This window comes from Sus scrofa, chromosome 10 (assembly GCF_054392235.1).
Source record: "Sus scrofa isolate SSC_HxYL_T2T_F1_AM1 chromosome 10, Sscrofa_HxYL_maternal_Yorkshire_Landrace_v2.0, whole genome shotgun sequence".
Classification (NCBI taxonomy): domain Eukaryota; kingdom Metazoa; phylum Chordata; class Mammalia; order Artiodactyla; family Suidae; genus Sus; species Sus scrofa.
In genome coordinates, this window is record NC_139392.1 from 8,077,546 (window position 1) to 8,095,364 (window position 17,819).

The 17,819-nt window shown below is 41.9% G+C and overlaps 1 long non-coding RNA gene across 2 annotated transcripts in view; it reads right to left on the reverse strand.

Moving 5' to 3' along the window:
* Positions 1 to 295: 295 nt before the first annotated feature.
* The window catches only part of LOC146398779 (uncharacterized), a 149,624-nt gene continuing 132,100 nt past the window's right edge, over positions 296 to 17,819 (reverse strand). Inside the window, exon 3 of one of the 2 annotated variants that reach the window (XR_014817279.1) lies at positions 296 to 852. This is a non-coding gene — a long non-coding RNA (uncharacterized LOC146398779). Of the gene's footprint in view, positions 853 to 12,759; positions 14,588 to 17,819 lie in introns of those variants that run through there. The other variant, XR_014817282.1, reaches the window with a different exon arrangement.

Consider the following 17,819-nt stretch of genomic DNA (forward strand, 5'->3'; position numbering starts at 1 on the left):
AGGGGAGGAATTATCAGAGAAGGAACATGGAAAATTTTGGCAGAACTAAGAAATATTAGCTGCCAGTTTGAATCCCTAGCACAGTGGATGGAAAGAGACCTATATATTGTGAGCTTTCTAAATGCTGACAGTAAAAAAGAGTTTACAAGTTATGGAAAGAGAGAGGGAAAAAAACACTCAGATTATATATAAAAAATCAAGAATCTAAATGACTGTATAGCATGAAAATCAAGACAGTGAAACGTCAAGTCATGAAGAAAATTCTACACCCAAAAAATAGTCAATAGCCAAATAATACTTTTAAACATTCAGCCTTTTTTTTTTTTTTTTTTTTTTTTTTTCCCTGAACTGGAGCTGCAGCTGCCGGCCTATGCCACAGCCACAGCAATGCCAGATCCGAGTCTCATCTGCAACCTACACCACAGCTCATGGCAACACCACATCCTTAACCCACTGATCGAGGCCAGAGATCGAACCCACCACCTCAGGGACACTAGTCACGTTCGTTACCGCTGAGCCACCGCGAGAATCCCCCCACACGCACAATCTTGAAAAATTTATCTCCCATGGATTCTTAATTTATTCAAATAGAGTGGATTTACAAGGTTGAGCCAATTTCTGTTGTACAGAAATATATACTTTTGAAATATTTTTGTCCATGATGGTCTCTCCCAGGAAATTGGCTATAGTTTCCTATGCTGTGTAGCAGGACCTCGTTGTTTGTCCGTATCCTAAAGGAAATAGGTTGCAGCTACTCACTCCAAAGTCCCAGTCCTTTCCATTTTCATGTCCTGCTGCCTGGATCAGCTGATAATGCTCATTTCTCCCTCAAAGCAAGTGGTCCTCTACGACCTGTGTGTTAGAAGAAAAAGTCAACCAGGGGAGCTCAGAAGCTGGAGACCTCACGTCGGTTCTGGACTTCCAACACCTGGCCCATCTTCTAGCACTGTCAGCTGACCCAATTCTGCTGAGCTATATGTTTTTTAGGACAATTGCATGTCTCCACGCACTGACTTTGCCACTGACTTGAGAGTCAAGAGCTTTAGTAAACTCTTGAAGAAGCTAAAGTCAGACTATGATCCAGATGCTCTTCTCAGCTGCTTTTCTGGACCCTTCTTTTAAGGGTGGTGCTGTGGTTATTCCCTTTTGCAACCCAGTTTGGCTTTGCCAAACATTTTTTAAAGTCTTGCTTATATCATTTAGGGATATGTACATAGAAGCACAACCAAGGAAAGAAAAAGAAGATGGGAATATGATTGGACCAGGGCACATGGGACCTCCTGACCTAATTCGATGATGGGTCTCTTATTCCAAGTAGAAAAGATGCCACATTCATGACTACTGCTATCAAATTGTAAACAGCATGCGCACACGGTACATATTAATAACGCAGAGCTCCTGATGTGGCTCAGCAGAAACGAATCCAACTAGTATCCATGAGGATGTGGGTTTGATCCCTGGCCTTGCTCGGTGGGTTAAAGATCCAACACTGCTGAGAGCTGTGATGTAGGTCACAGATGAGGCTCAGATCCTGTGTTGCTGTGGCTGAGGCATAGGCTGGCAGCTGCAGCTCTGATTCGACCCCTAGCCTGGGAACCTCCATATCCTGCAGGTGGGGCCCTAAAAAGCAAAAAAAAAAATAAAATAATATAAACAAAAATAAAGAAGTAAAGGGAAAAAATAAGGGAGGGAGGGAGAGAAAAAATAAGGGCAATGTGAATATTATCATTCATTCCTGCTTGGTTGGTTGGTAATATACATCCATTCACTATTTTTTATCTACAAATCGATTCTTGATCACCCTCCGTAGTTTCTTTTGTACATAAATCCCAATTTGCCAAGGACGCAACAACATCCTTCCTGCCTTTTAGAAATTTCACCCGGCTATATTTTGGTTCTGCTATTGAAATTTATATCAACCTGACTGAAGGCAGAGCAAAGGCATCTTTTAACATTTTGGTGAAAAGCATATGACATAATTTTGCCTTACAGGTTTATGTTTTCAAGAATGTGAATATATGGGAAGGTTTTACTAACTAGAGTTTCCATATGTATGAATTTAGTGTATCGACACAGTTAATTTTAAAGTATTTTTCAATGGATCCTTTTATACTTACTCTGAGAGAAGGAGAAAAATAACTCTAGTCAGAGCCAAATTTACCACTATAGATAGATAGATAGATAGATACACAGGATACCTATAATTTTTCTACAGTAAAAGTAGTTGGAACCTGGAGTTCCCATCGTGGCTCAGCGGGAACCAATCTGACTAGCATCCATGAGGACGCAGGTTTGATTCCTGGCCTCACTCAGTAGGTTAACGACCTGGCGTTGCCCTGAGCTGTGGTGTAGGTCACAAACTAAGCTCAGATCCTGTGCTGCTGTGCTGTGGAATAGGCCAGTGGCTATACCTCCGATTCCACTCCTAGTGTGGGAACCTCCATATGCCATGGTTGCGGCTCTAAAGAAGACAAAAAATTAAAAAAAAAAAAAGTAGTTGGTATCTACATTGATTTAAGTTTTGTTCAGAACATTGAAGCACTCCTCCTAAGTATTTTGAGAAATACTTGATATATCGGGGACTTCATTGGATTAAATGGGCTTCTTTAACTGCAAATATCCATGGAAATGAAACATGAACAGTTTAGTTAATGTAAGAGCAGCAGAATTGTGGGCAAATCTTATTAATCATTATTGTTTACTATTAACTGATACCCTAAGAGGCTCCGTATATTGTGCTAATCTTTTATTTCTAATCAATTCTCAAAATAAACTTCCAAGGCAGGAATTATCATCTTCTCTCTCAAAGGGAAGCCCGAAGTGCTTATAAGTTACCCGCTCACATCTTAAGAGCAGAACAAGGGTGGTTCATCAGATGGCATTGATTCTGAAGTCTCAGCTCTTTCCAGGAGAAGAGGAGGAAGCAGGGAAAAAGTGTCTTCAGCATGGTATGGGCCAGATTGGGGGCGACTATAAGGAGTTCAGTGAGCACCAGAGTCCTGTGTCTGGCAACATGGGGAGAAAAAACTTTGAGAAGGAGCAAGGGTAAAAAAGCAATTTAAAAAAAAATATTATAGTCGATTTACAGTGTTCCTTCGATTTCTGTTGTACAGCAAAGCGGCCCAGTCATACAGAGGTATATCCTTTTTTTAATACTACCTTCCATCATGTTCTAACCCACGAGATGGGACATAGTTCCCTGAGCTGTACAGCAGAATCCCATCATTTACCCACTCCAAATCTAAGTTTGCATCTTCTAACCCAAACGTCGCATCCATCCCACTCCCTCCCCCTCCGCAGGGACAAGTCTGCTCTCCGAGTCCATGACCAGCTTCTGTTGCGTAGGCGGGATCGTTTGTGCCGTATTTGGAATTCCACATTCCGTGTTATCATATGCTATTTGTCTTTCTCTGACTGACTTCACTTAGTTTGAGAATCTCTGGTTGCATCCATGGTGCTGTAAATGGCATTATTTTTCCTTTTTCTGGTCTTTTTAGGGCCACATCCACGGCATAGGGAGGTTCCCAGGCTAGGGGTCTAATCGGAGCTGTAGCCGCCGCCCTACACCAGAGCCACAGCAATGCCAGATCCGAGCTGTGTCTGCAACCTACACCACAGCTCACAGCAACGCCAGATCCTTCACCCACTGAACGAGGCCAGGGATCGAACCTGCAACCTCATGGCTCGTAGTCGGGTTCGTTTCCACTGAGCCACGACGGGAATGCCAATGGCATCATTTTTAAAAGTACACATCTTTGTCTACAATCATTCCTAGCTATAAAGATTGCAAGATGTTTTAATAGTATTTTTCTAAATACGAATCAATTCTGAACTACGGTGCTTTCGAACGCAGCGCCTTGAGGACACAGCCCTGCGGGGATGATGGAGAAGCTCGGAATTCGCTCATTTCACACCCCAGGCAGGCTTTCGACTCTTCCACCCAGCCCTGCCCATCGAAGCGCCAGTCAAATGGAACATCACCATTCGTACTTATGTAAAAGAAAGGTGCTCTGAAAAAACCCACACAGTCTCAGCCAGCTGCCCCATTTTTTATCTACTCAGGGATTCGTGTCCTATTACAGGCCCCACTGGATCAAGCTTCAGACTCTTCTTCCTTCCACGGGCACGTGGATGAGAAGATCTGGACTTCAAACGCGACTCTGTGTGCCCCACGGTGCCATTGGCTTTTCATCTGGGCTGTTTTCCACCAGTTCTACTTTGTATCTCTGCCCCTTGGTTCACTTCTCTGCAGGTATTTCGCTGCGTCATTTAGGGCTGACACTGGAGCATCCTCCTTAGCGAGTTCAGGGCGGCTAGAGTTCTGGAAAGCCTTTCCGAGCCTGCTTTTAAGGTAACATTCCTGCCAATGGACCAGTCAGTCCCTGTGCCAGTGACAGATGTGCGGCGGACGTCAGTGCCAGGCCTAGCTCTGCGTGATAAAATACTTCTTTTACGGACAGCGTGACACCATGTCTGAAAAATATGTCTGATAACAAAAGTTGATAGGTGCTTTCATGTTCAACTATCCTTAAATTTTTAGAACAGTCTCCTATAATATCACAAAATTCCCTCTATCCAGGGTGAAACAGGCGACAGAAGGGAGGGTCACGCAGTCACTTTCCACAAATGGCTTTGTCTGTAAGAAAGTGCTATTTTTCCAGCTTGATCTCCGCTTCACAGATACCCAGAAGGTATGAGCCACAAGATCACATATCCGTGACTCCGAGATGAATGCATGCGAGTCGCAATAATTAGTTGCAAACTATAGTGCCCTCTGAGAGAAACTGTTTAAACAAGTTAGTTAACCATTCTTTGAGATTATCAATCAAACAGTGATATGAACTGACCGAGACTCAAAGTGCTGTTGTGCAGTCAAGAAAACTTATGTCGTTACCAGACTATCTAGATTTTTTGTCTTCTGTGACCTTAGCAATGACTTGTTACCATTAGATTCATGTATGCAAATACTATCTGTATTAATTCAAACTGCAAAACACTGTGTACGTTTGTGTGGTCCAAGAGCAATGACAAATAGGAATAGCCCCAGGAAAATTTTGATAACCCCGCAAAGAATGGAAAGATGTAGCATTATAATGAAATGATTCTATTGAAGGATTCAGCGGGGGAAAAAAAAGTGTTTTGTTTTTTTAAAGTAGATCCGCATTATTTCTGACCTTCCACTCACTTTCTCCAACTTTCTCAACTTTAACAGCATCTGTAGTTAAGGACTGCAGGACATGGGGTCCAACAATCGCCTAGGTTCAAATACGGATTCTGTCCTACACTGGCTGGGACGTAAGCTTCTCAGTCTTTGCTTGAGGTGTGCTCACTGCTACAGGAGTGGGTACATGTATGTATGATACCTGTGTCAGCCTGTAGAGAAATAAATGTAGATTGTGTGTCACCCACGCAATCTACATGTATTTCTCTCTCTCTGCATGTTGACAACATGAGTTTATACCCATACGATGAATTGCACTCCAACACCATAAAGTTCTTTCTAGCTTTCCCCCTTTCATACTTGTACTTCCCTTCTCTAATGGTGCAAAGACAGCCTCCCACCATCTTCGGAAACGTACCGATTTGTTCAGTGCTCCTCTCTGAGGACTCTCTCCCGACTTGACCAGGGAGCCACGTCCACAGAACCTTCCCTCTTGCAGACCATACCCCCGCCAGATGACCAAGCCTTTCTGCACCCACGCCCTCCTTGAACAGACATAGTGGTTCTTCTTTTCACATCACGAGCTCCCTCGAGAAGTGGGTGCAAGCTACCTAGCCGTCCCTCAGAAAGCGCATGTCAGCAAACCCACACACAAAAATATACATATATACGATTTCAAGAGGCTCATGCCAAAGGTTTATGACATGGACTGATTAATTTCTCTGAGACTCAGTCTTTGCTGTTGAATAGCAGATTGGTAGTGTCCACACCCCCTCAAAAGCACTGATTTAAATAAGAGACCGTGTCTACTAGGCTTAGACGGCTGTGAGCAAAGTATAAATGGAGCTTATCCGAACCATCACCCCCCGGCAGTTCTCAAGCCACATGATGACCTTCCATCAGCAGCTATGCCCGTCCCTGTTCCAGGGACTTCGCTCCTGGATTCATTCACTACTATTCCTGCATCTCCGTTCCCTCTTCTCTAAAACGGTGATGACGACACCTATCATTCAGGGAAATGATAAAAATCAGAGATGGTCTAGGATGAGCCATGAGAATATAAAGTAGGTTCAAAAGTGATGACAGTCACTGACGTTTCTGTATCGTACCAGCATTTTCTTAGCTCTTCAGATTTGTGCGCTCCTTTTCTCTTGCTCTGAATGCATTTCTCTCGCTGGCTGGTCATTTCTCGCCCATTCTTCACCAGCCAGACCAGTCACACCTTATCCTCAACGTCCCTTTGGTCATCCCAGTGAGTGGTCCTCTTTGTGGTTCACCAGGCTTGTCTCTTCAACAGCCGACCCTCTGACAGACGTATCTTGACTTACTTCAATGGATCTGCCTTTGTAGAGGTTACCTATGAGCATCAACCATTCCCCCTGCAACATAATAGGTTTTAGGAAAGAGCAGCCCAAGGTGGGGGCCACTTTTATAACCATCACAGCTCATAGCCAGATTCACGAGGCGAATCCCAGGGCAAACTGAGCTTTGGAAGAGAGTGTCTCTCTAGGAATGAAGTTACATGTATGTTGTCTTCATACTGGAGGGGACATGGGATGGTACAATCGTGGGCTTTGTCAAACCGACTCAAATCCCGGCCTTGCCACTTCCTACCCCTGTGAACTTGGATGATACACAGTCTCCTTGAGGCTCGTGGTGCCATTTCGTAAACTCAGAATGAGAGACTTCCCCGAAATGATTTTATCAAAGATTAAATCAGAGATTCAACACAAAGAACTTGACAAATATAAGCTAACAAGACAGGCTCTTTCTCCCCCTTTGCCCTCAATTCATTTTTCTGACAATCATTTCTCTTTTCTCCTTAACTAGTTTAATACTTAGAGCTATACCAGATGTCTCTTTTAAAGTAACGTACAATATCTAATAATCTATATGATTTTACTCATTTTTTTATCCAAAATGACCTTGTGATGTTTAACCTTTAGAGAAAAATGTAAAATAATTCCTCAACAAAACCCAAAATAGGCATGTTTCTTCAAATGGATTACTTTTAATTTTATGAAAGGTAATAGCCAAATAACATATTTAATGTAATTCTTTTATATTCCTATTCAAGATTCTAAGAACAAATTGAGAGCATTTTTTAAAGATAACCATGGGCTTTATTAGATTCTATGATTATCACTATTAGTATTAGTATTGTAAGACCACTTGACATAAGATTCACCCTTAACAATTAACCTTTTTCAGCACAAAATACAGTATTACTAACAACAGGCACAATGTCATAGAGGAGATCTCTAGAACTTACTCAGCTTGCACAGCTGCAACTTTACCCTCTGAACAAATGCCCCATTTCCTCCTCCCTTGGCCCTTCATAAAAAGCATGCTGCTGTGTTCCTGTGGCTTGACTCTTTTATATACTTCATAAAAATGCAACTATCCAGTATGTGTCCTTTTGTACGTGGCGAAGTTCACTTAGCATAATAGAATACATGGCTGTTTATTAAAGCTTCATTATCAAAACCATCCTTTAGGAAACCTGGCATCAAATGCCCTAAGCTAGAATCAAGGTTGTAGCAGTTAACAGAGGGGTAATTTGAGGCACGTTACTGAAGCCCTCTGTGCCTCAGCCTCCTCATCTGTAAAATGGAAAGACAGCACCTGTCTACTTTATTCCTTCTAAGAGGGAAGGTTAATTTTTGCAAAGGGTTTCAAAGCGTGCACGCTACTGATTTAAACGCACCATATATAAAAATGAGCAAAATTTTTCAAAGAAAATGAAAAGCAAGTCCCCCTCACTATCAACCCACTGAAATGGTATGCTTTAATAATTTCTAAGCATTTAAATATCAAAATCATGTCTCCACAAACAACAGTAGAAACATTGAGGATATTCTGCTCCTGAATTGTACTGATACATGGCAGAGCGACCAGAACAACCAGGTTGCCCCACCTCTGCATAGGTCTTTGTTATATATTTATCACATTAAGCGAGATTAGCACAGTGTTCAGAACTGTGTCATCACAGCTACATGGTCACAGACTCAAACCTGAACCTTGGAGTTCTCTTGTAGCACAGTGGGTTAGGAATCTGGCATTGTCACTGCGGTGGCCAGACTCACTGCTGTGATGCAAATTCAAGCCCTGGCTCAGGAATTTCCACACGTGCTGTAGTTGTGGCAAAACAAACAAACAAAAAAAAAAAAAAAAAAAAAAAAAAAAAACACACTGACTTTAGATTTGAGTTTCAGGTTATGTCAAAAATCATTGAAACTGGATCAAGGAAGTAGAATTGTCTCAATTTGCAGTGAGGCCAATGGGCATGCATTTTGACCACTTTCTCTTATCTTTTCAATTGGTTGTCTCTGCGCTTTGCAGTTGCTGTCGTCTAAACACTTAAGAAGTGAATGTAATACTTTGTCTACCTTGCCATTCAGACGAACGATTGCGGTTTGACAATCTAAGATGAAAGACCTGTTCTGAGCACAAAGTTATTCCTACAGGATAAGAGCGTTTTCAAGGATGAACACAACGTACAATCTCAGGGCCATAAACTAGTTTCTGTTACCACTGCTTCCATGTGAGTGTTTATGTTTCAAAAGTATCTTGATCAAAAAACACATAATTTTTTAAAAATATAGGGCCGTTTATGTCCCCTTGAATGCCTTCTCAAGCTTTGGAGGCAGAGTTTATCAAAACTGTTTGCCTTGGAGAGGTGAGAATGACATTTCTAGACTAGCGGCTGCGTATTTAGGAATGGTGTGCCAGATCATCAAGCCTATAAATAAGAACTGCAAGCAGCTGGGACAGAACTGAATTCCTCTGGATAATTGGCTTATGCGTCTCCCAGGGAGAAGCACTCTGTCTAAAATAATGCTGACTGATGAGACAAGGCCTATCTTCTCATATAAACCATGTGTTTTCAAAGAAAAAAAAAATCCAGTGTCCAGAGACATTTTACATTTCATGACTGTGTGCTTTAAAATCCAATGGACCAGTGTCTTGAAACCCTGGCAAAAGGAGGGAGGATGTCAGGCTCTTTGTCACCCATCCCAGGTTCGTGTTTTGAAAACTGCATATTCCAGCAAGCACGACAGGACGTAAAATAAGCGGTTCCAGTAGAAAGGGCTCAATTAAGCGCATTTATAATCTGTCTGCCTTAGAGCTAATGACAGAGCTCTATTCAGGTTTAGCGCTGGGAATACCTTCCCCAGGCTTCCCTAGGATGTCTCCTGACACACGGGAAAATCATGAGTATATTAAGAAAGTCCTTGGGCAGATGCTGAAGGATGTGTCAGTCAACCTGAATGACCTGCGAAAGTGGCCTGATGGGGCCTCCGTCTTTTACAGAATCAACCATAAAGTCATGACAGGGGCCTCCGTCTTTTACAGAATCAACCATAAAGTCATGACATCAATTTCTGGTCCTGGTACAGTGGGGCAAAGACTCAACTGCTCTCTCACACGTACAGAAAAGAACAAAAGGGTACATCAGAAAATCATACCTAGTTGAGAGAACCCACCTCCTTTGAGAAAATCTGTTGCTCTAGTTACAAACTGTTCCTTTGTCTTTGGAATTACCACCACGTCACTAAACGCAGCATGCAGAACTTTTGAGAGCCTGAGATGCTCACCCTAAGACACAGTGACCACGGGATTTAACAGATCTAAATAATGAAGCCCAACAGGCAGAGCTGCAACATGGAACTAAGAGATGATACTAAAAACAGTCCTTTTTGGACCTAAGGCAAAAATTACAATTTATGACCAAGAATTTCTGCTTTTCAGCAAATTTTTTTTTTACCAGTTCTGAAGACATGGAACACGGAGTATAACATGCAATCTGAATTCCAATCATTCATTTATCAGCAAATAATTATTAAGTACCCAAAATACTCACTGTAATTAATCCTTACCCAAGTTAGCCATGAGCCATGTATACAAACAAGAAAAGAGCAAAAATGAGTGGCAAGCATTGTGACAGTCACTCTTTATTACCCTCGAGCATTTTAAAAAGCTGTCTGGTAACGCTCAGACCTCACCGTGTTGGTGAGAAAAAAAGTGAGGGTCAGAGGGGCTCCCTAACTTGTTCAATACCTGGAAGACAAATGAAGATCAGTGCGTTGCTGAGCTCTTTCACCTACCATGATGGCAAATAACCACACTTCGAGGGGAAATATCAGTTAAACTGAAATGGAGTTTTCACTAAAGAACAACCCCCCCTTGGCTGAGAAGGCAGCTGCAAGCCTTTCCAGCTGTTCTCATCACTATACCACCCTTCTTGTAATAATGTAACAACTGTGTACCCTGTATCCAAGCCAGCAGCCCTGCTAATCAGGTACCCAGCATTGCTTATCAGCTCCGCTGCTGTAACCTTGCCCGCTCAGTTTCTTAGGGAGGAACACTGTCTGCTTGGGGATGGGGGAGGTCCGGGATGCTTACATGGGAAAATCAAGACCTTGCAGTGTATAAAAGTTACTGAGAACAAAGACCTGGGGCTCAGACTCTGGAGGTGACTCCTCTGAGCCCGCACCGGTGCTGAATAAACCTTGCTTTTCCGTATCTCTGAGTGCTGTTTGTCTCCTTCCACTGCCACGGTTTTTGCGGTTTCCGCAAGAAAACTAAGGTTCACCAACCTGCTTTCAGTATTGAGAAACAGGAGAAGTCAGTCTTGGAGTTACCTATCCTTCTCTGCTTTAATCATCTTTTGAAAACAGAACAGTTCAAGGATATGAATGGCCCAGATTTAACTTTAAGCAATTGGTTCCATGGATCATTTTTTTTTTTTAAATTAAGCACAGACATTAAACCAACTTAAAATTTTAATGACTTTGTAGAGTCAGCTAAAAGGATTGTAATTACATTTTTACATAAACCGTTGTCACTTTGAAAAGTCATGGTTCTTAGAAATTCACTATTTAAAACTAACTCACAGAGTTCCCATTGTGGCTCAGTGGTAAGAAATCAGACTAAAACCCTCAAAAAAAAAAAAAAAAAAAAAAAAAAGAAGAGAGAGAGAAAATAGTCACATTGTCTTTTAGGAGATAAAATAGTCACTGTCTTTTGTTTCTGTAGTATGATGCTCTTTCCAACTTTTTAATATTTACATTGGGCTGTTGATCAAAAAGTTATCCAAAGGCTTCCATATTTCTTTATATTCTCAAGAAATCTGCACGTAGGAATTTGAAAGAATATAAAATGGGATACAAAAGAACTAGGGTCATGGCTAGAAGCAGCATATCCCACCCCCTCTTGTAGAGCGTGGGAACACAACAGGGGACCTCCTACTGCCCAACTCCTACTCTTCCAGATCCAGCAATGATTAGTGATTTCTTTTTTCTTTTGTCTTTTTAGGGCCGCACCCACGGCATATGGAGGTTCTCAGGCTGGGGATCAAATCAGAACTACGGCTGCCAGCCTACACCACAGTCACAACAACGTGGGATGGAAGCTGTCTGTGACCTACCCCACAGCTCACGCCAACACCAGATCCTTAACCTACTGAGCGAGGCCAGGGATGGAACCTGCGTCCTCGTGGATACCAGTCAGATTCGTTTCTGCTGAGCCACAGTGGGAACTCCCAGTATGTATTTTTTAGGTCAAGACAGGCAGCATAAAAATCTCACTACCGTGGACCTTATCTGGGAAAATATTTGATGACTTAGTTTCTCCCATAGGATGATCTTAAGGTTCTAAGTTAGGCCAAAGGGTGTAAAACTGTATGAAGCCAACAACAAATTTATTCTTCCTCTGTATGGTGGTGAAAGTGCTTAGTGCCATGTTTCCATTTTAGCAAACTTAGCATCTACCGAGTATATTCCAAAACGTACCTTAACTTCCAAACTAGGTAATGATGTTGACGTTAAATATTATATTTTGGTGGGTTGTTCAGATTGTGGCTTGTCATCCTTGGTCCAAGTTCCCATTTGTTATGCTTGCAGCCTAGGTGACAGTTTCTGTTTCTCATCAGACTCCACAAAGACTTTTCTAGCAAAAAACAACTCTTTCAATTTATAATGAAAAATATACTAGACTCAGAAAAATGAGTCCATCAGTGATTTTTTTTTTCTTTTGTCTTTTTGTTCTTTTGAGGGCTGCACCCACAGCATATGTAGGTTCCCAGGCTAGGGGTCCAATTGGAGCGGTTGCTGCCGGCCTACACCACAGCCACAGCAACGCCAGTTCTGAGCCGCATCTGCGACCTACACCACAGCTCATGGCAACGCCAGATGGTTAACCCACTAAGCAAGGCCAGGGGTCAAACCCACAACCTCATGGCTCCTAGTCGGATTCGTTTCTGCTGCGCTACAGTGAGAATTCCCCATCATTGATTTCTAATTTCCAAACTGTACTTTATATCTTTAAAAACAAAAACAAAAACAAAAAAAGAACCTTTATTTCAATCCTTCCTCAATCCAATAAGTCTAATTTAATTTTACGGCAGTGTGGCTCCTTGTAGCATGCATGTATGTATATTTCTATCTGAGGTGTTTTGCCCTTATTTCATCTTTTCTCTGAATCACATTATATTTTTTTTTTTACGAAGAAGAACATTGGATCCTGTCATCCTTCTAATGCTTAACCCAATATTCAACATGAGAGATCCAGGCATCTAATGACTATTCCTTGAGTCCTTTGGATTTAAAAAATACTTTCATTTCTAAAGCTCTAACAGAACATTTTCTTGTGATGGGAACCAAGAAAGCAGCAAAATCTAAAAGCACTTTTCTCGTGTTTAATTGGGGCAGAGCTTTATTCTACATGACAGGCAAATTATCTACTTCCCTTTTATTTTTGACCGAAAGAAAATAGATGGTGCCCGTCGGAGCGAGAGCACAGCACATTTTAACTCTCAGTAACCGTAATGAATTCTTGTGATTGAACTGATAGGTGATCAAGTTGAGTCACAGCAGCAGTTCCACCCTAGTTCTTCCACTTTCAATTGCTTCCCTAAATCTCCATTATCATCATTTAGCATTTTTTCTCCTTCTCTTGGGAAGCAATGAGGTTTGGGGGGGGACCAAAAATTAACAATAGCAGCATGTTTTATCCTAATAAAGGAAGTCTGCATTACAGAGGCACAAGTGCAGGAATGACAGGGACCAAACACACCCTCCATGTCAACAGCCAGCCTTCTTCTCTATTCTCTTTATGCAATAAGCCGAGCCTTCGCTACGGCTCCATCTCTCACGGTGCTGACACAGCCTGAGCAGTAGAAACGAAAAGCTCCAACAGCGCTGGCGCCTTCTATACCATGAGTACTTTAAGATGAAAAATGCAGTTTTATCTCAGCATGAGGCCCATGGAAATAACCAGTCTTATTCAAGGGAAGCTTCAAGAATTCTGTAATTGGAAGTTGCCCAATTGTGCATGGACCAACCGAACCTGCAAGTAGCACAAGTCAACTTCGTCAGTATTTCCCTTAAATAACGAAGTTTCAGTAAAGCAGCCAGGGCCTTGCCTTCATGCGTTATCATCTGTGATGCTCTGAATGTGTTCTGGCTTTTGCAAATGATGGTACATGTCAATAGCATTCTGGCAGATTCTGATTACAAAATCAGGCAGGCAGAAAAATTCGCTTATGGTTAAAGGAACCGCAAACGTTACAATCCTCGATCTTCAGCAAAACAATCATCATTTTCCCTACAGCTAACTTCTCCATCGTCGTGGCATGCATGTTTTTACAAGTTCATGTGTTTATGCTTTTGATTGATTTTTTTTTTTTTACCGGAGCAATGTTTCCTCAGCTATTTTAATTTACGCTGTACTTTCTGATTATTGAGATCTTGTCTGTTAAACTGATTACACTGGAAGAGCAAATTCACTTAAAAATGAGACCTACAACTTCCATAATTGCAGATGTTATATGAGTGCTATGACAACCATCAGCCATGATCCAGGGACGTGTGTATGACAAAAATTTCTTTGGGCTTTTGACAGATATCCCAGAGGGGGGAAAATAATAGAGTTTGCGGCATCGTTTCTCACAGTAGGATTCAGCCTTGCATCTACTTCTCTTTGATCTCCTTGACAAAACATAAATCTGGACTCTAGACTCAGAGACAACTTGCAAAGGAGAAGTTAATAAATGTTTGTATTCATGGCATGATATAATGTCTCTCCTTCAATTAACTGAGATTATCCTGAGGCTGTTATTTGTCTGGCAAACTTAGATTTCTTATGTATGTGTGTCCAGATTTCCAAATTTTTGCCATCTCGTGTCCGTTTTGAGGCCACTGGTCTAGGTCAACTCAACAGGGTGCTATCCAGTCCAGCACTATCACATGCATGTTCTTGAGCAAAAATTCCTCATTAGCGATTCAAATGTAGTATGCAGGCTAAAACCCTGGCAGGATTGTTCTTCCGCCCATCTGTCGTCATTATTTTGCCTGTTCACATTGTGATATGCCAAGATGAACCAAAGACAGAAGCCAGCAAAGAGGTCTGAACGAGGGATCTAGGCTTTAGGACATATAATCAAATTTATTTTTCGCTTACAAGGTATTTCTAACAAAGAGCAAATCAATGAGAACTGTTACTTAGTTGTTTTTTAAGGATTGATTTGCAAGAGTAAAAACTGTAAGCAATAAACATTAGCTTGGGGAGTTCCCGTCGTGGCTCAGCGGAAACAAAATGTGACTAGTATCCATGAGGACGCAGGTTCCATCCCTGGCCTCGCTCAGTGGGTTAAAGATCCAACATTGCCATGAGCTGTGGTACATGTTGCAGACGTGGCTCAGATCTGGTGTGGCTGTGGTGTAGGCCGGCAGCTATAGCTCCAATTTGACCCCTAGCCTGGGAACCTCCATATGTGGTGGGGGCAACCCTAAAAAGACCAAAAAAAAAAAAAATTAGGTTGGATTTTTTTTTACTTTGGTGAGGTTCATAGCACATGACCCAATTTACAACTTCTGTTTCCACGTCCTAGACTGTAGTACACAAGAACATTTGATAACCTGTCATTCATTAGAAATTGTGATGAGGAATCACTTAGGGACATTCGATTTTTATAAGAGAATGAGGAGAGTCCGAAGGAACCATGTTAGCACAGGGAGTTCATGTACAGAAGGTGAGAGATCCCTGTAAAGATGAGAACGTGGTAGAGAAAGTCAAAAACCTAAAGCCCAGGGATGGAACCAAATTAGGGAGCAAAAGGCGAATTCAGGGCTTCATTTCAGAGCAGGAGGAGAATAAGCTTGGAGTAACTTAGATGAATTTGCAAGAAGTCATTCCCGTTTTTGTACCTTCAACGCACTATCTTATATCATCTGACAGTAGCATTCCTGGGTAGGTAGCTAGATACCTATTTAATCTATCCAAACCTTATAAAATTCCAGAAAGACCACTGCTTCAGGCATCTACGATTCCACTGACTTAAATAATCTAGGGGAAAAAATTCTCCTTTCAGCATTTATCTGATGATTTGATACAACCTGCAAAATAAACTAAGTGCTGAGTACATGTAAAGTAGAAAGATGAAACTGCCACCACTTTTTTCCAGTTTTCGTACCATTAAGGCGAATTCATATAGCTCCAAATTGTGAGAAACTCCTTCCAAGGCATGGACACAAATTAACACGGATTCAAGAAGCAACATGGTTTACTTTCAAGAGTCAAAAAGATCATTCCACAAAGAATGATGGCCCGGTTGATTTTCTCCATCATTTCCCATCCCGCCTAAACACTGAATTCTCCCCTTTGATTTCCATAAAACTTTTACCAGGATTGGTTACTCTAAGCAAGAAAGACAAACTAGAGACAAAAATCAACTTTTTTCTAGAACCTCTTACCCTCAAATTTAATGGCAGACTAACGTTTTCTGCATATTGTGCTAAAACAGATGTTATGGACATACCCCAAATTGGAATGCTGAAATCCCCAAAGCGGTGATACGGGGAGGTGAGGCCTTTGGGAGGTGATTATGTCCAGAGTGGGGCCCTCACATATGAATTAGTGCCCTAATAGAAGAGACCCCCCAAGAGTACCCCTGTTCCTTTTGCCACATTAAAGTGCAGTCTGAAGATGGCATCTGTGAGCAGGGAAGCAGGTTCTCGCATGCCCCCAATCTGCCAGCACCCTCATCTTGGACTTCCCAGCCTCTCAAACTGTGAGAAATAAATTTCTACCATTTACAAGGCACTCCGTCTATACTTTTTGTTTGTTTTGTTTTGTTGCTTTTTAGGGCCACACCTGCGGGATATAGAAGTTCCCAGGCGAGGGGTCAGATTAGAGCTGCAGCTGCTGATCTACACCACAGCCACAGTAATACGGGCTCCAAGCCTCATTTGCAAACTACACCACAGCTCACGGTAATGCCAGATCCCTGACCCACTGAGCAAGGTCAGGGATCAAACCCACATCCTCATGGATACTAGTCAGATTCATTTCTGCTGCACCACATGGGAACTGCGAGTCCATGGTATTTTGACAGAAGCCTAAACAACTATCAAAGTAGATGATTTCAATGTGGGGAAACAAAGAGTCTCTGTATAGAGCTGAATCTTGGTGTGCTTTGTTTTTGTTGTAGTTTTATTTTATCCTGTACCTTTATAAACATTCTGAGAAGGCAGCCAGAGCCTTTATCAGACTGTCAAAAAGATCCAGGACATATAAAAGGTTAAGACGACAAATTCTGGAGGCTAGAGAGAGATTCTATTGGAGAATGCCAGAAACCTGGTATTTTAAGATGCTCACTTGATGCTAAAACAAGAAGGCACCCCACGTCAAACAAGCGCTCGAGTAGCAACTGATGGTATTTTCAGTCTGTTGTACTGGCATCAACAGAACAGATCACGGATGGCTAACACAGACGGAGTGCCATCTTTTTACACATGGGGCCCATAACTGAAATCAGTTTGCAACACACTGAAAACAAAGCAAAGCAACAGACAAGCAAGTAAAAATGGACGTTTAGTTCTAGGGTCACAATGGACCGCATCATACATAATCTGAGTACCCGAACTGCCGCTGAAAATACTCTCAGCGGCTTAATGGATCATTTTCAGATACTTGTAGCAGACAAACAGGTTAGGCAGGGAAATTATGGGCATTTACCCAACAAAGGGATTTATGCGTTGGAGACAAATTATAAGAAAGTTTCCTTGTTTGTGTTGTATGAATGGAATTAAAATCCATGCTCTGTGTTTCAGAGTAAATAGGGCTTTCATCTTTTATTTTATTGACACTTACAATTCCAACCTAAGAAATACCAATCCTCCCCCTCTTTTTTTTTTTTTTTTTTGATTTTTTGATTTTTAGGACTGCACCAGCGGCAGGCACATGGAGGTTCCCAGGCTAGGGGTGGAATCAGAGCTATAGCTGCCGGGCTCCGTCACAGCCACAGCAATGCACAATCTGAGCTGCATCTTTGACCTGCACCACAGCTCACCTCAACGCCGGATCCTTAACCCACTGAACAAGGCCAGGAATCCAAGAACCTGCATCTTCACGGATGCTAGACAGATTCGTTAACCACTGAGCCACGACGGGAACTCCTCAATCCACTTAGAATCTGTTCCCGGTTTGGTTTCTCTCAGGCAGCAATACTTATGCTTTCACGGCTTTAAAAAGACATCATTCTACTTCAACTTCTGAAGAGCTGGAATTCGTGTTTATCTTCCATTACAGGCAATGACTTCAATTTACAAACAAATTGAATGGAGATTCTTTTTCATTTCTTTTAACAGGAAAGATG